Below are 22,869 nucleotides of genomic sequence, written 5' to 3'. Positions count from 1 at the left end.
CAGCCTGGGTGGTAGTGGGCACTGCAGAGCATCCCCCCATGTGTTCTCCATTTCCTCTGAGGCAGAGGCAGTGTAGAAACACCCCAAAGGCCAGATGCAGCCCTGAGGCCACCAGGACACTTTTTATTTTTTTATTTATTTTTTTTTCCAGAATTTTTCTGATACACAATGATAAAAATAGACAGCTTGTGAGATGGTCAGCATGAGATTTCCATGTGAGTTAAGCGGCTAGATACTTTTCAAATCCCCATTAGATCTGCCTCCTAAGGCTAGGAGATACCTTTAAAACTGCCTCCCATATGAGCAGCAGCTGTGCATGAAACATCAGCAAACGTTCTGGGGCCCATCCATGGTGGGCAGAGCTCACTTTGGAAATCATTTAAGTTGATGTCCTTATGAACACTCTCGGAGGGAGTAAATCTGTTGCCACTAGTATTCCAGCTTGCAGCTCTGCTTAGTTTATTAATCTCAGCACAGAACTGTGCACAATATTCAGGTTGTATAGCTTTTAGCAATCTGCTTCCTTATGCTCTGATCTACTCTTGTGCTTAGATACCACAGCAATGGGCTACTTAAATAGAGTAGCTTGAATTCTTTGTTCTTTTGAATCCCTTCTCCATATATAATGCAATTAAGCGTGTTGTTAAAGCAGCCCAGATGGGCACTATGTTATCCTCTGATATACCCAAATATCAAAATGTTAATGATTGTATAATGTTTCATTTAGTTTGTGTTTTTTTTTTCCCCCAGTTTCCTACTAACAGAATCTTCTGAAGTTAAAAAGACTAAAGGGGAAAGGGGGGCAATAAATACCTTAACTACAGACGTTAGAGTTATATGAAGGATGCGATCAAAATGCAGTTAAGTAAATAGAAGCTCAGCTTATATCTGCCTCTTTTTCTGTCCAGTCCACAGGAGACATGAGCTTTACTGTTCCCAGGTCCATGGGCAAGAATAGTGCCTGAAGCTGTGGAGGTTTTTGACTTCCAACGGAGGGGAATGCTAACTCATTAGGCAAATGTTGGCTGGATTCATTGCCGCCTTCTTGATACTCATGTACCTGAGGAAGGAATTTGGCATCCTATATCTAATTAGATTAAAACTGTCCTTTTCCTAAAAACCTGTTTAATTCACGTGTGAACTGCTGAGTACTTGATATCCTTATGAATTTTAATTATTTTTATTACAAAAGTGAAATCTGCTCTGTGGTAGGAGACAGTTCTTGCTTCAAAAAACATAGAGTATAAATTCCTTTGAGACAGAAGGAATCTCTAAAAGATGGTTGAACTACAATTAGGGCTTGACCCAGCATTGAAGTTCATTTTCCTGTTTCTTTCCATGTTTGAACAAGTCACTTTGGATGTGATTCAGCTCAAATACCTGAACTTAGCAATTCAGCTCCCATTAAAGCAGACACCCATCTCAGATCAGCTAACCAGCACTAAAGGCCCCACCAACAGCACCAATGGGAGCTTCATCAGCCAGTTCCCCATTCAGGGAAATGCATGCACCAGCCAGCATTAGCACACCACAGTGTCCCACCACTTGGGGAGCCACAGCAACCCTCTGGTGCACCTACCAAAGTCTGTGAGCATATCCAAGAGGGAGATAATTAGTTCAGAGCAGTAACCTGATTTAAGTGGGATGAATCATCTGTTGGATGACCCCGGCTCTCTACGCTGCATTTACAGAGAGGCAGATAAGCCAGATCCCTCAAATTAAGTGTTGTCAATACCTCATGAAGGACAGTTTTCTCATTTTTATCCTGTCAGTACTGCCAGCACTGTCATTGATCTACAGGAAATGTAGGAGAAGTCCTGTTTCTCTGCCTTTACCTATGTAGCACCGCAGCAGGAGAGCTCCAGAGGCAAATTTGCCCCCTCTGAAAGATAAACCCATCAAATATTTAAGTAGTTATTGTTCACTGGTATTTTTACCTCATGAAGTAGTGTGTAGCACTTCTTGAATGAGCATCAAAATCAGCACCACAAAAACTTTTCTTGGCTGACTAATACCACCAGGCAACTGCAGAAGGGAACAGAAGGTCACTTGATCAGCCCTGAAACAGAGGGGGCTGCCCTCCAGGACCCCAGCCCACCTCCCCAGCTCTGAGCTTCACTTTGGTCATAGTTGTCACAAGGAGATGGAGCAAGCCTGACTCCACTTCTCCCCATCAAACACACCTTGCCCTGAGACACTCGCAAGGCTCAGGAAAAGAAGCAGGAGGTGGCTCTGCCAGGAGCCTTGCATCCCGTGCATCCTGCACATCCCGCCCTGCAGCACAGGTACCCAGGGAGTTAGCCCCAAGGGGTGTAATTACGCCAGCCCCATCCCAGTGCCAGACACAAAAATATCCCCCCAGCAGCTTTCACATGTAGAAAATACCCAGAGTATGGCAGGCTAGTCTGTCTGTCCGTCCATCCCACTGCTGCAGTGCTGGAGCACTGCTAGCTTGACCAGCTGCTTTCACCCGCATCCTCCCAGCTGGCTCCCTGCAACCAGGGCAATGCAAATTCATTCACAGCGCCAATGGCATTTCAAAAGATTGAGCAACCCATTTCACTCAGCCTCTTTTCATCTGAAATGTCTTTTTCTTTTTTTTCTTTTTTTTTTTTTTTTTTAAAGATAAGGCACAGATACACTAACAACAAGACGTAGGCACAGGAGGCTTGTATGCATATTACAGCTCCCACCAAAAACTGCCTGATGCGCAAGATCTTTGGGCACTTTTCTGTTAAATTACTGAGTTGTTTGACCTCTTTCTTCTTTCTCCCACCCAACCCCCATTTTTCAAATACCCAAAGCAATTAGAGCACATTATGGACTAAATCACTTGTTAAATTTCAGTTTTTAAGTCAAAGCCAATTCCGAACAGTTGCAAGCAAAAAAGCACCTTAATTGCAGTAAAGCTTAGGGCACTTCACTGGCCTGAGCTGCCAGATTTCAGGAGGATTATTGCTATTATAAAACAGCAGCAGTACAGCAAGGCAAGACATTGCTAACTTCCCAAGTGGGATGTGAAAAAAAAAAATAGATTTTTCCAACAGTTGAAATAGAGAATATGATGCTATACTACATTTATAATGATTGGTAAATCAAACTATGCATTTAACTCTCTGAGTAGATTTCAGGTGGGCACAGAAATCACTTCAGGTTATTCTCCTCTTCCCTCCAAATGAATTAACAGCCTGAGGGGAAATCCTCTACCTGTCTGACACTAATGCAGACTTTCCTAACTAATACTTTTCACCTATGACAGTCACAGGTCAATCCCAGTGCTTGGCACCCAGGATGGAGACAGCGTAAACCAGCATTTTCACTGGGGGATAATAAACAAGGCTGCTGCTGTGATCGCCCCTTGCCTGGTGCGGGGCAGGGAGGGCTTAGCTCTCGCAGGCGTTAGCTGGGGGGGCACCCAGCAGACAATGAGCAGCGGCAGTGCTGCCTCCTCCTGCCTGCCTGCCCCACTAAGTGACGGCGGGCAGCCGGAGCCTGAGCCGGAGCCGAGTCTCAGGTGAATTTTAATCCTTCATTATTCAGGACATACTGTTTTTTCCCTTTCCCTCTAAAATGACAGTCATGCTGTTAAGCATAATAATTGTTCATGAGTGAGCACTGCTTTTTGTCCCTCTTGATTTTGCCTCTAAGGCAGGCTTCTTACTCAGCAGAGGTCAAGGGTCACCTGCTAAATCATGCATACCCACAATCCCCTGTGAATTATGCAGTTGACAAACTGCCGCTAATGATTAGTACAACCTGCATTAAAACCCTGGCACTAAATTGATATTACTTGAGTGATGGATTACACCTCTAATGAGCGGATTATTGCCACAAGTGACCTTGTCGGCTGAAAGAGTGTTTCAATATAACTAACATCTCTCCCATTCTCGTGGCACGGCGCTTCTAAAAAAATATCCTCTCTCTTTTTTGATTTTTTTTTCCTTCCAATGTTGCTTTCTAGTCTCTCAGACGAGGGGGTAATCTGTATACAACACCTCTAATGGGATTAGTCATTAGGCTGCACCCCAATTAGTACAACCTCATGCCTCTGAAATAGCTGGCGCTCAGAAAGATATTATTTTTTTGATGGAAACTGCCATTTTGTATTTTGTTCCCTTTTCTTCAGAGCCCTGAAGTCCACCCGCCAGCACCTCGCCTTTCTGCCGAGGGGATCAGCTTGCCCTGAAGTGCAACCGTCTTTGCTGCCATTTTGCAAAGAAAAGATGAAACAGTGGCCATGAACTTCAGCGCTCTTTCAAAGAAAGTCATCCCTTGCTCGGCCATGTGGGTGGGATGGAAGAGGGTCAGAGCATCCCCCTCACAAACCTCAGCTGGTGCTCACTGCCCACACCACTCAACCGCACCACATGAGGCTGTGGGCCCTGTGGAGTGGGCAGAGTGTGGTGCATGTGGTTGTGAGACACTGTCAGGAGGCAATGCCGGGGCTCACCGGCACCCGAGTGGTGGCTAATTCACCAGGAGGGTGGAAGCACTTTTTGCTAAGTGCTTCCCCAAATGAGAAAACCCTCCTGCAAAGGGGCTGCGCCCCAGCCAAAGCTGCAGTCTGTCTGTGGAGTTAATAGACCCCTCGCGGAGCCTCCTCACGCCTTTGTCTGTACACAGCTAGTGGTATATTCACAACTGCCTGTCACACCACACAAGTGCAGATGAGGCTGGGGGGGACCCCACATTGACGGAATTAATTGAGCATAAGCCATGCTGACTGGCGGGGAAAATCACATGAGAGAAACAAAACACACGTGCCTGGCCGGTTATGTGTGCTAACAAAGGATGAGCAGCTACAAACAAATAAAAATCGCGGCAGAGGATGTCGGCACGAGCTCTTTATTATCAGTGGCATCTCATTCCCGGAGGGACCCTCTCACCCCTCCAAAGCAAGGCTCATTCCCCCAGAGTCAGCAGCGCTGTGCCAGAGAAAACCCATTGAAACAAATTCAGTATTAAGTCCTGTGACAATCTTGGACAGGGTCAGCTTCAATCTCCCAATCCATCTTGCTTGTCTCAGACCGCAGCCTGCCTTCCCCACTGCTCCCCATCTCTCCACATGCTATCTAATACGTTTGATGTTCTGCAAAATGAGGAAGAGCCCTAGCACTGTGGCTGTAATGAGAGCGCATTCTCAGGATGCTCGTTAATTAATCCTGGGAGACTCCTGCTCCCCTGTGCCTTACCGCTACCGCTGCAGCCAGCTCAGGCAGCTGCAAGGACAGGGCAGAGGTGGAAAGGGGGGTTTGCAGGGCACCTTGAGGCAATGGCTTTGCACACCCCTCTGCCTGCCCCAGACCCCACAGGGACACATCCAGTATGTGCTTGTGGATCTGCCCCTTCAGCCCGGCCCCTCAACAGCAGCTACGTCTTCCTCCCACTGCCAGGGGAAAGATTGCATTGAGACACTGCAGTGAGTTTCAGGGCCAGGCAGATCACCCCATGCAGATGATGACAGCTGGCCCAAAAATAGCCAAGGCAGTGGGAGTCAGAGGCACCTAATGAGCATCCTCTGCCCTCGCATCCATGGGTGTTCATGTTACAGGCAAGAGCAGCATTTGCGTGGTGCAGTCCTTTCTTTTTTTCTTTTTCTTTTTTTTTTTTTTTTTTAATATTCCCAGCTTCTAGGTATGTTTTGGGACACTTCTACAAAAAGAAAAAATAAAAAACTCACAGTTTGAACCTGACGGATACATTCATCCTAAAATTGCCAATGAGACCTTGGCAGGGAAAAGGGGGGAAAAGGATATTAAAATGAAAAAAATCTCCAGCAAAGAAATTGCCAAGTGCTGCACGATGCCCAGCTTTATTTCCTGCTACTCACAGAATAAGCTAACAAAACAACAGAGGAATATCCTGTCACCCTCTCTGCAGTGATCTTGGCATTTACAGTAGCTTTGCGAAGTACCAGTTGACAGCAACAGGATTTGTGAGGACGCTGAGAGTGAGAGAACTGTGTCACCTTGGTGTCCATGACATCAAGCATAACGTGGCTGTCACGTGCATTGGACACCTAATGAGAGATCGGTCTTCTGGTGGTGACAGGACTGGCGGCGCTGCCATCCCTGGAGCAGCTCAATGAAATGCAGCGCCCTGCACCCTACCTGAGGAGGCCTCGGGAGAGCCCACCTTCCCACCCAAGAGCTGCCCTGCCACTTCTGTGACTGCCTCTTGTCCTACTAAGTTACTCCTCATCTCTCCACCTGCAAAATAAGCCTTCACCATTCATGTAGACCTAAGAATATCCAGCTATCAGGGTCAAGAGACCATTATGGACATTGCTGATGAGAAAATTCACACTCTTTCCAAGCGTGTATGAGAACAGCGTACTCTGTTTCTCTCTCTCTGCTGCCTGGTGTGAAGTCTGAATGCATTCCAAAATTATAAAGAAAACATATACAGACGTTTTTTTTCTTCTTCTCTCCAGCTCTTTTCCATTCAGAGTCAGCAGGGAATGGACTTTGTTTGTACTTATTTATAATTGCGGTACATTGAGGAATGTTCAGTCAAAGAGATGTGTTTCACATCTTGCCTCAGAAGCTCATGCCTATTTTGATCTTTTCCAAGCACAGTATCAGATACGTCTCTGCTTGCTTAGAAAGTTTTGTATCCTGCACACACGAGCTCTGTTCTTGAGGACGGCAGGCTGGTTTTTCTGTGGAATATAAGTGTTGTGGGTCAGAAGAAGAACGTTTTGGTTATACAGCTCCTTCCAGTAAATTAGTCACTGCCCGGTTTTGTTCATTTGAAGATGTGGCCCAACACCTGCTATGCCCTATTATGAAAAGCAAAGAATAGCTCGCTGGAGTAATTTGCTTTTGGCAGCAGCTTGCAGAGATGGGTGCTGTGTGCTGAAACAATTGTGCCGCCCACTTAGCACATATTGCCCTAATATTTTTATAGCTATGTACACAGAGGAGGGCTACTCAAATATTTTCCATAGAAAAACAGTTTACTGAAGGTTTCCATAAAATGCTGCTTCTTTCCAAGGAAAATTCTGACTACTGGCTGAGAAACTAAACAACTGAAAACTCATGGGCTTTTAGTCTTGGGGCAATAACAAAAAAAAAAAATGTTAATTAAAAAAATGTAAAAATAGTGGTTCAGAAAAGAGAACAGCTTTTCCTGAGGGAAAGCTTTATGTTTCTCCTTTATGTACATGGGGTTTTCATCTGAACAACATCACACATAATATGTGGCACTCAAAAATCTACTATGATGCAATCAAGAAAAGACACCATGGCACAACAAATACACAAACATTTGAAAGAACAGTCACCAGTGAGAGAGAGAATTTGCAGAGATGCCTTTCCTGCAGTCATTTCAATCAATGAACAGTCCTGTTTCTACCTTAAGACAAATAAAAGTTTGAAAACACCCTTGGTTTTGAAGAAAAGATTACTAATGTAATAAAGTGCAATATGTGTAATAAAGTGTGTAATATGTGTAACAAAGTCTTTAAAAACATAGGGCAAAACGAGAAGGTTCAGGATATACTGGCTTTATGCATTCCCTCATTTTGAACACAATTTCATGACCCGGGAGAAATCTAACACAATTTTTCTCACTGACTCGAGCTAGCAATTCTGGAACAATATAGTGTGATAAAAAGTAATAGAAGAAGACGCAATTTTTTGACTCTGAGAAGCATCTTAGCTTTTCTTACAATAAAATCCATTTGCTTAATTTCCCATGGTTGTAGAAGCACCAGTGTTTGAGGCGCTTTGAATTAAGTACGGTCATTCAAGCCAAGAAATCATAAAGCCCATGAATCGCTGTGGTTCAAATCCAACAGGTTGGTGCATAGCTTTCTAAGTAACACAAAGAATACACTAAAAATGCACACTAAAATCAGGCACTGGCAGAGAAATCAAATGACTAGGTCTTTTCCATCTACACTTTCTCTGGTTCCAGGTTTCTGTGGTTTTGTTATTACAAATTACTTTAGGAATCTTTTTTTCCTATAACAATGAACATACTTGTTCGCTGTTTTAATTATTGTGAGACACAACAAGGCTAATATTGTCGTATATTAAGTAATTGAAACACTTGGCTTTCGAGTGCAGTGATATCCCAAGAGATTACCCCTCCTGCTGGGTTGCATTGCTTAGACTGCATAGCTCCAATACACTTTCCCTCTTTTAGAAGATCCAAGTAAACTACTGGCTAAAGAATTGAAAAGGGGAGTTAAAGTGTAGGATCGTAGGGTCTTTTTTTTTCATTTTTCCTGAAGTTTTAAAATTTTCAGTTGTCTTTCTTATGACTGTCAACTCTTCCAGCTATTCAGAGACCACTCCAGCATGAATTCTATGAATATATAACTTGGAGGCTCGCCAGGACTAGCAGGGTCCTTACATTTGGGCAAAACTGTGGTACTCTTAGTGAATAATCTGATTGTGGTCTACATCTACCAATTAAGTTAAGTTGCCTAACTTTGGGACCATAGGGGAGCTGGAAGCAGCTACGCTTTTGAGGACTCCATCAAAGCTAAAGGGTGATGCAAGGATTAAAGCACTGCCTAATGCCAAGAAAAGTATCACTGCATGACCTTCTGTGAACAAAGGAGCCTGGAAAGCATATGTACTGCACTGTTCAGTGTGGAAGCCAGGTAGGGGTTGAAGGAAGTGGTTTTGCTTTGCTGTCTGGAGTTACAAAATCCAGTGCTTCAGACTCCTACACCTCAAGAGGCTTTGGCTCAAGTAAGTGATTTTGTTGTGGTCACGGAGCATTTCCATTAATATGAGTTTGAAGGACTGAACCTCACTACAATGCCCACCTTAATCTGTGTTGTCACAGAAAAAGGGAAAGAAAAGGACAAATAAACATGCACAACTAAAGAGAGTCAGTGTAGCTGGCCTAGGTAGAGTAGTAGGATCTTGATATGGAACCAGTATGGTCTGCAGAAACATGTATGAGCTAAGAAATATATTGCAATCAAAATGTACACTATATCCTGAGTGTTAAAACATGGTGCTCTGCTTTTATGATTCCCACAGAGGCAAAGCCCACTTTTTCAATGTTTGTGGTAATCCAGTGAAAGTGAACTACTGCAAGACCTTAACAATGCTCTCTCCTTCCAGTGACAACGGATCTAGGCAGTGCCATTCCTTTTTTCAAAAAGCACTTTCCTTTTTTTTTCCCCCAGTTTCTTTATGCTGTGCAGCACAGAACATAATTACTTTACACTGTAGGCTCAAAAAGTCACTAAGCAGCTGATAAAAGGCAAAGAAATCAGTATGATTTTCTCGCTGAAAAAAGAGCTTTTCTTATTGGAGCTGATAACTCTCACCAAGGGCTCCAGGCTTTTGTTACATCAATTTGAGGAACTCATAATCTCTGCATTATGAATGTTCAACCAGGATATTTCCTGCTGTAGTGCATCAGGCACCTTCAATATCGAAGCTCCTGTTGTCATTGTTGGGTAAACAGCTTTTGACACGTTTTCAATATGATTACATTAGAACAAGTGGGTCATGATTGATAACCTAATATTCAGGCCATGCAAATCATCAATCACGGGAAGTATATTAATTATTCAATGTAACCGTCTAATGCAAGAATCAATGTTGGAAATGAAGAAAAGAAACTCACAGCTCCCAGCAGAGGCTACACCAGATAATAAAAAAGGAATACTAAATAATCTCAGCCCATAATCCTGTTTAATAAAATCCATTTATTTAGCTGTCAAAAATATGATACAATTATTTAAAAAAAAAAAAAAAAAAAAAAAAAAAACAACAACAACAAGAAGATAATGAAAAATATTTTTAATTTTTTTCCTGTGGAAAAGAGATTTTTGCACTTTTATGCTGTGATTAAATGTGAGGTCTAAAAATAATCTGTAAATAATGAGAATAGCTGTGACATATGTTAAGAGAAAACATCACTCAGAGAAAACAGGTGTTCTCCGTTATACTTACTGAGGTTAAAACAATTATGACAGTCTGACACATGGTCTGCCACAACCCAAGAACCATACAGATCCCCTACATGCACCCCACACTAACAAACCCACACAGGAGCAGACACATTGCCTCCTTAAGCCATCTAGAGCCTCAGTGACTTCAGTAGCCAGAGCAACCCCAGAGAGAAGCACCCTTGCAGTGTCTGCTGTACTTCTAATGTGTCAGAAATTGTGGCTGAAAATGTTTGTAATGCAGAAACAGAGCAGAACAGCAGGCAGCATCAGAAGGTGTAAACTTAATGACCCTCCTTGCTAAGGTATCATTGCTTGATGGAGAGGGGAATTGATGGCACTTACCTGAGCAGGTAGCTCTCTGCAGGCACTTGTTGACCCATATTCTCTGCTGGATTTGACCTCTGCGATTTTCCAAATAGTTTTGCCTGCTTCAAACAGCCCAGAGCATCTTAAACAAAAATCTCTGGTAACTAGTGCTGGCAGTATCAGCATTCACCTGGCAGAGGTCTAGGCATGGACTGCTACGTTTTCCTTGTAACATGACCCCACATAACTTCCACTCTGTCTACTTGCAGGCTGTTCCCTCCTTTTGTGACAGTGCCTCATCCCCAGTTATTGCAGGCAACAAGGCTCCTTACAATTATTGGCATAATGCTCTTTAGACTGTCACTGACTGATCCTGACATAACTACCTTTCTTTTAATGCATTTTAGCTAGGAATCCATTTTTTCCAGGTGCTTCCCTTCTGTGTTTTAGCATCACATTTTCAAAGTATACGTTTTATTCATAGGGTCTGGTTTGCTTTCAAAGGAAACATCAAGACAGATTAGTTCCCCCAACAGAAAAGAAAAAAAAAAAAAAAAAAAAAAAGTGCACACCAAAAGGAGGAAGAAAACTAAAGGCAGGTTCATTTATCTTCCTCTGTAAATAAAGAGCTACCCTCTTGGAATATGTCCTATTTCAACTCAGCTAAAATTCACAAAGGTCTGTACATACACACTGAGTGGCAGATTGTGACAACCTATAATAAGAAGACCACCAGAATGAAAAGGTGACCACTAATATTATCCACAGTATGGCAGTATGGAAGTTAGATGCAAGAAGGATGGTGACGGTTATAGCAGGATCTTGCAAATAGTTCCTGGAAGACCCAAATCCAGTGAGGCGTCTGCCTAGTATCTGCCTAGTGGTATACATCCAAAGACTTCTCTAGGCCAGACTTACAGACCTGATAGTTTATTTTCCTGCTAGGAAACAGCATAATAGCTGCAGTATCAACCAGCTTAAGAGGAAGAAAGGTTTGGCAACATCAGGCTTAAGCTTATGAAGAAGTGCTATAGCACTGCCTGTCATCTTCAGCCTGCAGGTAGAGAACCACAGGGTGTGGTGGGGACACATAACAGCCATAACCCCCAGAAGCATTAGTCTCCTTTGCCTAAGAGGACTCCTTAACAAAAGAAACATTGATCTTAAAGTAGGAAATTATAAACAAGTTGACTGAGTGAAAATTTCTCTTATTTCATAATCATATTTTTAAGTGTTGTGAATCTGGATGTGCTTCTGCTCATCAGCACAGCCACCAAGCTGTTGTCCAAGTCCTGGGCTCTGTGTACCTCTAAGTTTCGAGGGGTCTGAATGCCTTTGGTACTTGTTCTTACCTCACCATCTTTTGAGCACATTTTTCAAACACCCCTCTATTAATGCCTGTCATAAGGGCCCAGATGCTTAAGGCCTAGAACCTAGATGCATTTCAGAACTTGAAATACGACCTTTCTTGCATTTGCAAATCTCTTCACTCTTCAGGGACATGTTAGCTGAACCCAGCAAACCTAGAGGTGCAGTAGGGTTCCATAAGCAATTAATTTTTAGGGACAAAAGACTGGAAAGGACTTCTAAACTGAGAGGCCTTGCTCTTAACAGGACCGCTCATATAAATCCTTTCACTAACGAGACTAGGTTCTAACTCAAAAAAAAAAGTGCATATATACATATGTGTGTATATATATATGTATATTTGGGGATTATCACCTTTACAGGAAGATTGTTCCATAATCTCACTGGTGCAATAGATACTTTAGAAATGGAAACTTTATTCTAGGTTGCAACCACAAAGTATAACAAGCTTCTGCTTATTAATTCTGGACTTAACACTGTCCTGTAGCTCTTCTGTTTCCCTGGTGTTTATTTTTACCTCTTTACTCTCCAGAGCATATCCACAGAAAATGTATTTTTTATAGAAAGAGAAAAATATAAAATAATAGACATAAATAGGTAAGAAAAAAAAATGGGGTAAACCTCTCCAACAATCTTGTTAGATTGACAAACCAGCACAATGAAAAGATAACTCTTGGCAAAATTTATAAACACGCTTATATTTATTTTTGGTCCCGAGTTTCTTCATACTCCCTCAAACACTTTTGTGATACCTGTTAAAGTCCAGCAAAAGTTCAAAATCCCACATGGTTTCTCCTATAAATAATGGACGTTCACTGCCTCTCTTCTATGCAGTGACTTTTTATCTTCTCAGGCAAATCCACATTCAAAAATGATCTGACATCATGAAAACTTGACTTTTATTTCCTGTGGTTTGCACAAGCTTTCTTTGCTTCTGTGCAAACTGCTTTCTCCAGTTCTGCTTTGTCATTTGATTCACTTACCTTCATCAGATAGTCAGGTTGTTTTCCTCCCTTCCACACAAATCTGTCATTTAGGTATCATCACCACAGGATCAACATGAGAAAAACAGTTTTGGTATGGACACGTCCCTTCTCGTTCCTAAGGGCCATTTAACTGGAAGATCTTAAAAGTTAAAAGACTTTCTGATGTTAACACCTGTCAACATGTTTTCTCCTGTCAACATGGAAGTAAAAGACTGTAGAAAATGCAGCCAAGCCCATATTTAAAGTGATGTATACAGTTTGATTCTGATAGATATAGGAATCCACCACATCAAAAAGAATCCTTAGATTGTAGTCTTCCCCAAAATGTCACACTGATAAAAATCCTCATGTTTGTTTGCTAAAAAGACAGGAAAAAAAAAAAAAAAGAAAGAAAAAAAAAAAGAAAAAAAAAAAGAATATTAGTTGCTGAGTCAAGTCTTTAAATGTTGAGCCAATTCATAACAAATATTCAATTCAATACTAAATCTAATAAGAGAGCACAGCTGCTTTACAGGAAAACAGACAATGCATATGTTCAGCTCTTTCCATTCAGCTTGCAACAGTGGAAAAAATACAGACAAAACAGATGTATTTAAATAATAATTTTCCTAGGTAGTTTATCAGGTAGTTATTTTGGAGGTCATGAAGGGGAAGAAAAAAAAAAAAAAGAAAAAAAGAAAAAAAAAAAAGAAGAAGAGGAAGAAGATGAAGAAGATGAAGAAGAAATAAAATATAATCACCTTTCCAGGGAGGCTTCAATTTTGTGTTTTGTTTTGTTTTGTTTTTTCCTAGCAAAAATGTGTAGAAATACAAATATCAAACAGCATGAAGCTCTGTATTCAAGCAGCAGTACAACTGTACTTATTGCCTCTCCCATGACCTCCAGCACAGCTTCTCCCAGCCCGCTGCCCTATCCCACTGTCAGCTTCCTGGAGAAGAACGTTGCAGTTCACCAGAAGAGAGTCAGCAAAAGAAGTTACAAGCAACTTTTCACTACAACATAGTGAGGCACTTTGAGACTCTGCTAAAACAAATGTTCTTATCACTTATTCAAGCACTTGCAGTACTTCTTTCAAGGCAAGTGAAAAAATGTCACTGAGCAAAGGAAGTTCAACCATAGTTAGAGTGTTTTGATCACTACAGAAGATAGTGCCATGCGAGCCTTCCTGATACTTGCCAACTCTTGTTAGTACATTCAGGCTTCTCCTTTAAAATATTTTTTAGTATATCTTTCATGTTTAGTTCTAAAACTCATTGTATTTACCCGAGAGATCAGACCAAGCTTCTGCCTCCAAAACATTTAGACAGATTTTAAAAAAAAATATTTGCACAAGAGACCAAAACTCATCTTTCTGGTCTCCCAGGCAATTACATGCTTAGGCAGTAAAAAAGAAAAGGAAAAAAAAAAAAAAAAAAAAAAAAGGCTTTCTTCCATACCCAATGGGCAGTTGATTAAACACACATTATTACAGCTGTGGATTTTCTTTTATGTTTTCAGTTTTTAAATCAGAACATCTATATTGGTAGCTACCTGGCCTCTTGCAGTGGGAAAAAATACTAGAAGTCATACAAAAGACAACTGAAGCCACACACATGGAAAACATTGGTCAAAGCAAGTGGAGCCAGAAGTCCCATCAGAGACTAGAATTTGGCCCAGCCTGCATCTTGAAGTTACTTGTGGCAATTTATCCACAACAGCTTAGCTTTATTTCATTTTGAATTTGAATTGACACATGAATCGTAATCAAAGCATAATTTTGTGTTTCTGAAGATGTGGAGTCAATATAAACTTCGCCACTCTTGCTTGATGCTAAAAAGCTCTTGGACCAGACCTTCACTGCTACTATCCACTAGGCAAAGATCCTCATAATAGCTCTGAATTTGTTCTCAAGCCACAACCCACTTTCCCAGTGCTGCCAATTTAGCGTATATTGCTCATAGGAAAGTGGACCAGAAGAACCCAATTGTATTACCATTCTGATGTGGTTTTGCAGGTATTAGGACTTATGCTGGTATTTCCAAATGGAGATGCTTCTCCTCCCTGTGCTTCAGGCATAGTACCAAGACATTCAGAGCCCTGACTGCTCTCCCAGTGGAAGCTATCTGAAAGTTTTGGTTCAAAATTAGAAGAGGTCACTGCTTTCATTCATAACTCCATTAGAATTTTGATAGCATGAGCCACAAACAGTTATTTCCTTCTACCTGGTAGGATTCAGGTGTCTTATTTCACATGTGTTTTCATCTTCTTCCTCAAGGCTGTTCTGTCAAGAGAAGAGTCCAGTTTCAGTCCATCTTGGAAGATTTTTCACTCTGCATAGAAGATGTGGCTCTGAATAACTTTAGGTACAGAGAGAATCCAATGCTAGTTTTCTCACACAGCCTAGACAACAGGTAATCACCTAGCTGAGGGGGGAGGGGGGGGGGGGGCAGATGGAGAGGTACGTAGCAACTATATCTTCTGCAGAACCCAAAGAAGTTGGTATGTTTGGACAACACCTATTGCATCGATCCCCTCAGGCAAGAAAACAGAAGGAATACCTCATTTGTGGACTCAAACAAATTTGAAACATTAAACAGGCTCTGAGCTGCTGGGACTGTCAATGTGGAGGTGCTTCTGAGAATGCCCAGAAGCAGAATTTAGGTTCCTGAAAAATCCAAATGTCAAAGACAAAAGCAGCTGCAAAGTTTAAGCGGTTGCTGAGCAGTTTTGAGAACCTACATTTTGGACTGAAATATCAAAGCCCCACTTTAAAGCTTTTATTCTTTCATGGATGTGGCCCTCTTTTTTTTTTTTTTTTTTTTCCAGTGCTTTCATTCCCCTTCTGCACAATGAAGATAGGACCACACTCTTCTCTAACAGGAACGCTGAAAAAAATCCACACAACAACATTTGTGAAGGAACGAAGCTTAAAGAAATAATGCAAACCTTTGAAACAGAAATTGTAATTCATAAGTGTTTTTTGCAAAGTTTGTGCTCAACCACCAGCAAGCTCTCAGAAAACACACTTTCCCTCTGGATCAGTGAAGCCATGCACCTAGCCCAGGACTGCACTGACTGAAGAGAAGTTAGTCTGTTGTAGCTGATCACCAGTTTTTCATCTGTGTCACTGACTGTTTTTATCACACCCTGGAGTACAGGACCAGATACTTTGTTTCATGTATGGGACATAAAATACATGCAGAACATTCTAGTCCCTTTTCCTACCCTGCTCCTGCTCTGAGCTGTCCATGTACTAGCGGAAAGAAATGCTGCTCCTTTCCCAAATGAGCCTTCTTCTGCTTCCTCCACCACAGAAATTGTCCAGAGTTCCACAGAAATGTTCGCAGGCATTTGTTGCATGCAAATAGCTGCCAAATAAATCATTGTATATTGCAGCACAACCCCTGAGGGGGTTTGTACCTATGGAACTTGCTACTGTCACTCCACTTCCCCATATACCTTAATCATGTTATTCATTCAGCAAGAAGGATGAATGTTACAGCATGAGACTTTAATCCCTCACTGCTGAGGATCTGATTCTCAGAGAGAGAGAGAGAGAACTGGAAATCCAGGGAAAAACTTTAGGTAGGAGTCAAACACCATTATTTCTCAGCAGCGGGTTTAGACAAGGGCTGCATTATAAGAATATCTTCACAAAATACTTCAGAAGAAACTTACAGCATGAGCAAACATTCATACGAGTGTGTGTATGTATGCAGGTGTGTAAGTACAGGGTCTAAACAGCGCTATTAAGGCAGTGAATACGCAAGCTTTTAAAGCATCTGAAAAAGTCTTATATACTGCCTTCTGTAGGGTAGACCTATTGAACACAAAGCAACTTTACAAGAAAGTCTCCTCTACCCTCTAACTCTTTGCATTTTTTCCATAAAGACAATAAAAATTAGATAGAGGCAGACATCAGAGGGAGAGAAGCACAGCATATCGCAGTAATCTAAGAGCCCGTATTTTTAATACCACCAGTACATTTAAAAAGCAAAAGTTTTGTTGTTATCTCTAGAGTTAGTGCTCTCTGTATGAGGGGCAATGCCTAGGTCTTCAGTCTGGCCATGACAGTAACCCTGAAAAGATCATTTCCATGGAGATTTAAGCTCTCTGTTAAGACTGCCATCGAATATGCTCTCAGGTACTACAATGCAGACCAATCTAGAGGAAAATAGGTGGGCATTATGTCACACCCCATAATGCCTCCTGAACAGCTATGCATTAACACTAAGAGCAATTGATACTTCGGCTTACCTGTGTCCGGGGTGTTTACAAATCAGCAGATGAGAGATATAAGGCTGTGTCATTCATTACTAACTAGTTCCCCCAGCAAGACAGCTTCCAGCCAGATGCTATTATTCCAGACTTGACTAAGAAAATACAAGAATCAGATAAGATAGTGAAGCTTTCCTTATTTTCAAAGTATTTTGTTTATTAAAAATAATAATAATAACAACATGAAAAATGGGATTAAAAAAAAAAAAAATCAATAAAGGGAGCTGACACAACATATTCCAGTTTGGGGCCTGGTTTAGAGTTTATGAGAATCATCCTTAACAAAGCTTTTTGTAGAGCTTTCTTCTGAGCATGTTTGACAATTTATGGGGCATTTTCACAATGCCAGATCTACTTACACCACCAGAAGATGTGGTCTTACTTTCTTGTCTGGTACATCTTTCTGATCTCAACCCTGCTTGAGGGGTAGAACAGCAGTAATTTTCTGCTCCATTTTGATATATGGTGTCTGCAAGCTTTCTGCCAGTCTCCCTTCTTGTCCTCATTTCAGGTCCTCTATTCATCAACGCAGATTCATAGAACCACAGAATGGTTTGGGTTGGAAGGGACCTTAAAGATCACCCAGTTCCAACCCCCTGTCATGGGCAGGAACACCTCCTACAAGACCAAGTTGCCCAAAGCCCCACTCAACCTGGCCTTGAACATTTCCAGTGACGGAGCATCCACAACTTCTCTGGTAAACCTGTTCCATTGCCTCACCACTCTCATAGTAAAGAATTTCTTCTTTATTATCTAATCTAAATCTACTTTCTTCTTTATTATCTAATCTAAATCTACTTTCTTTTCATATAAAACCATTACCCCTTGTCCTATTGACATGCGAAAGAGGGCCTTCCTAGAAAACCCCTACTTCTAGAAAGCATCAGCATGACAAAAGTCATGAGTTACTGAAAGTGGATATTACAGATGTCTCAGATCATTGATCAAGTCACCAGTTTCAGTAATAAATTAAAATAATAACATTACAGCAGATAGATATAAGCTGCATTGCTCCTCATCCAGAAAATGAGTAGAAAAAAATCACTTATTTATTTAAACTAATGAAAAATACAGAAGTGGATTCCAAGATTTCACCTATCTTTCAGATTTCCAAACTGATTGAACTAAAGATTTTGGGACTCACTATAATATTGCCATAATTCAGTGATGTTGTACATCAATACTTATTAATTTGATTCTTTGAGTATGTACCAGTCTCCACCAAACATACTGCGCACCTCTGTCCATTCTGTAAACCCCACGTGATTACTGGTATCGTAAGTAGGGAAAACCTGGAGTGTAGGAATAGAAGGACTGAATCCCATTTCTGTTACTGCCACCCTGCTCCGACTAGCCACGGTGCAGAGCATAGTGACAACCGTGACATTACTGAGTCACCATGGATTTGCTGAAGCAGTTTAATAGGCAAAATACAAAAGATTATATTGAGGAATGGTGATACAAAGCCCTGCACACTTCTTTCTTACCATTCCTGCAAAGCTTGAGAAGAATGATGGTTTATGGACAATCTCAGTTTACTCTATTGTACTTTATTATTAATCATTTTATGTAAATGAATGAAGGTACAATGGCTAACATAACGGATTAATAATTGCTGCAGCTTGATCTATAATTAAGGGATTACATGCATGATAAGATTTTCAGGCATAGAAATGGAAAAGAATATGATGAAATACAGTATCTGGCATGAAAGCCTTGCTGACACACAACTCTAAGCTGCTTCCAAAAATTGTTTGAGTTCTGTGCCATACCATTTTAATGTGCATCAAACACAGAGGAATGAAGCTAAGGGACCATATCATTTGAAACACTTACAAGATTTAACAGGGACCAAAGCACAGCTTAGACATGTGCTGTGTGAGTGAAGATACTTTATTAATTTCCTTCTAACTCAATTAAATGAATTAGAAAATTTCATCATTTTATATTTTGACATAACAAGGAGGTAATAATAAATAAATAAATAAATTAATTAATTAATTAAAATGATGGTTTTACACCAATCACTTCCTGCCCAATAGTCTGCAACATCATCTAGATAATCATGCTCCATGAACTCCCCATGGGTGGACACTATCATGTGAAACCTTAATGCTTCTCTGAATTGCTCTACAGACACTATTCCATTTCATGGTGAAGAACAGCAACTGTATCATTGGGCCACCATATCTGATTAATTGTCCTCGATCTCAAAGTCTTCTGGTCCCAACACAGTGCTTCCTCAGAGCAAAATGTCAAGAAGTACCTCTGGCTGTTCAACCTTTACTAACACCATAGAGCCTTCTGGCAGGACTGAGATAGCTTTATCAGTATAAGGGAGAGGAAAGGCAGTGTCTGCATGTTCTGACTGACTAAATGAACCCACAGTTGTATGGGCAATTGAAAATTGGTTGATAATTTTAAACACAACAGGTGCTCAATGAAAATGTGACTAGGCTAGGAAAATATACCCAATCCTTCAAAAAGTGGAAGTCTGTGCAACATGAATGCAATCGAGACATTCACTGCTGTATAGTTTGGTCAGGTTGCAGGCATTGGTTTCAAGAAATGTGTGCAAGAAATAGTTTTCTCATTAAATTTCTTCAGAGAGATTATTATCCTGGAAAATACTAATTTAAAAGTGCCAGTATGTGCTGTTGCAAGTTAATGACAGTTACTTTCTCAAAGGCAAAGACACTTTACTGGAAAGGAATTTCTTATATTATTCACCACTTTTATGAGGTTACATTGTTTGGATTCAGCCCTAAATTTAGGACTGAAATCCAGACACAAACACATATGCACTCTTAACCCCTAATGTCACCCTGGATATAAAGGCTATTAGCATTTTTCTCTTAATTATGTTTCTGCTGGTACAGCCTCTATTTTCAAAGACATTCAGCACTTTGAGCAGTGTACAGATTTTCATGAGGGCACAGACAAACTATTAAATTAAGGAGAATATTTAGGATATGCACAAAATAGTTGTGCACTCATTTTTTAATTTTTTTTCCTTTTCCCTTCTATATTTTTCATAGTTCACTGGCCAACATCAGCATAACAGCTCTGCTGTCAAGAAAAAAAAAAATCCAAGCAATAATAGGCAGAGTCTTTGTACAGAAATTCACCCTATTCTGACAGGCCATTTCCTTATTATTTTTTTTATCAGGAGAGACATGTGTTTTACAGGACAAATAGGAAGACACAAGCATTACCCCAGTGACCTTGCAATCCAGCTTTTGCAAAGCTGCGAAGGCGAGATGCCATGCCATAGATCAGGCTTTTGTTCTTGGCTCTGCCAGTAGTCTGCTAGCAATGCTGGGCACCCACCTTGGCTCTCTGCACCTCAGCCATAAAAAAAAAAAAAAAAAAAAAAAAAAGGCATACAAAGTCCACTTATATTTATAGTTCATGATGCTAGTGCAGTATAATGGCTAATTTTCTGAGGGAATAAGTGTTATTCCTTCTCAGAACTTGAATAAATTGTGGGATCAGAGGGAACACCACAGACTACAGAGAATATTTCTCCTACAAAACTATGAAGCTGCTGCACAGCTCTAGACAAGGTTCTGTGGCTAACATGTCCTTCTCTCATCCTTCCTGTGTGATGGAAGGACCAGGGTCTGACAGAGTTTCTGTTTCTGGGACCTGGGCTTGCCCCACATCTTGAAGTGCTCCTGCACAGCAGCTGACTGCAGAATGCCCTTCCACATGGCCACAGGTATAGCCAGCCATAGGCTGTATGTATAGCCTTGGTCACAGACTTGCTTCTGCAGGAGAGGGACAGGGTCAAGAACCAGACATGAAAAGTGGAATACTGCAGACTCAGCCATGCTACTAAGCATCCACATGCATGCCCACAGGCCTACCACCTACCCACACTCAGTCAGGATCAGCTCCTTATCTTTATTACTGTAGCTCAAGAATAAACTAAGAATTAAGTGTATATGTATACATACACACACACATATATATACATAGTATTAAAAAAAAAAATCTTTCTCTATGCTCTTACTGCATAAGACATCATGTGCAATCCTCAGACCATGACTTTACGACGTCGCACTGGCTGTAGGCCTGTCTCAAGGGATGTTCTGAAATTCACCAGCTTAGAGGAATGCTTGGACAGTGTCAAGCCATGACAGGAAGTTTTGTGCCACTAAACAGTGGCCGTATCCCTTTGCATGGGGCTTGTCTAAGACTTAGGGGAAAAAGTCAGTTCCAGTATCTTATAGTTGACAGTTTCAGATTGCTAGCTAAAAGTTTTCAAAAATTTTTAAGGGATGATTGCCAAACAATATGATCAAGGAAACAAGACTCTCTCCTGCATCATGTAATAATGGTCTATCCACCTGTAAATGAATCTTTCTATCCATACAAGTCTATGTTTTTCACTGGTAATGTCATTGCCCCAGTGGCAACAGTTGTCAAGGAGTTGTGTGGTTGGTCATACAGTATCTACAGACAGAGTTTTAGGCTGACATTTCTGATCCCTTCAGAGAGCTGAAATCAGTAGGAAGAAGTGAGCAAGGGAGCCTCAGCGCAGGGTGTGCTGGCCAGGTTGGTCCAGGCAGAGCCCAGAGCTCTGGCACTACACCATCACCCAGCCACAAGCCTTGAGCAGATCAAGAGGTGTGGAAGAGGGAGACAGCATGGCAGACAGAGATCTGCGTATCAGATGTTAAAGCTGGCCAGTAGGAAGCATGGTAAATGCATTATTGCCAAACACTGGGGAGTGATATATGGATAGATATTATATCTACCAAGCTAAGGGTTAGCTTTCTTTTTCCCTCATACAGTTTTCCTTGATGTAAAAGGGGAGGAGAGGAGCAAAGAAATTGGTCAATAAAGACTCTCGGAGATCATACCTCGTTAGCATAAACATTTTGGGTGAGTTCTTTGTCAGCTTAAAGAGGGACTGATGGACATTTGAACTCCTGTAGCCCTATTCTGGGCTTTTGTTTTGTAACCCTATTTTGTTGTTGTTGTTGTTAGAAAAAAGGATAAATAAGAACCCATGATATATCCTTCATCACATACTTCTATCATGCTCCCTTCTTACTGTCCTCACACTGTAATCTTTTCATTTCCCACTAGAGTCCTCCCAATGCCTTTAATAAATTTTATCACTTCTATTCTTTGCCCCTCCTATTTATGCTCTATATTTTCAGTTATAATTACATGATGACATTCCAGTATTTTCAGTGTTCTCTTATCCCCTGGTTTTCACATTTTTCTTGTTTTTAGACACTGTTGCTTACTGATTTGTCCACAGTGACAGGCTACCCTTTTTCTGCAGCTGCTGCTGTTCATTTAGAACCCAGCAATGTGAACAAAGTAGATCAAATTATTCCTACCAATATGTATTACCATGTATTTGTCATCACTGAATTTCATCTGACATCATGTTCCCCAGTTGCCTAGCTTTGTTAAGTCCCACCAGAGTTCCTCACACTCTTATTTCATCTGGACTAAGCTAAATAATTTTGCAGATTGTGCAACCTCATCAGTTCCATCCCCATCTTCTTACAGTTTATAAATGGACCTGCTAAAGTCTTGGGATCATGCACAGTAACATCACCATATCGTACTGAAAACCATCCATTTATACCATTTTTTTGGGGGGCCTCAAAGCCCAAATTCTGTCAGTGACAGAATTCCACCCCTCTCCCCTTCCCTTAATGATAGGATTTTGATGACTTGCTTTTCTCAGTGGCTTTTTGAGAAATAAAAACTGTAACTGTTAGTTCTCAGAAGCTGAGGACAACTAACAAGTAGTCCTGACTAGCCTCTCAGGTGCTGAATGAATTAATTTGGATGGATGTCTCATCTTTTCACACCTCAGCTTCCTTATTCAATGAAAATCTCCCTAAATGGTTGCCCTGTTTTTATAGTCTTCCCTAGGCATCTGCCATTGGTCACTTCTGAGACAGAAGCTGGGATAAATGGGCCTTTGGTCTAGCTAGGTACAGCCGTTCTTATGCAGTAATCTCATCTTCATTATCTGAAATATTAGGTTTCAGGTC

The sequence above is a fragment of the Aythya marila genome (assembly GCF_965140915.1).
Source record: "Aythya marila genome assembly, chromosome: 1".
NCBI classification, from domain to species: Eukaryota; Metazoa; Chordata; class Aves; order Anseriformes; family Anatidae; genus Aythya; species Aythya marila.
The sequence above is the reverse complement of the archived record's forward strand: the minus strand, read 5'-3'. Positions refer to the sequence as shown.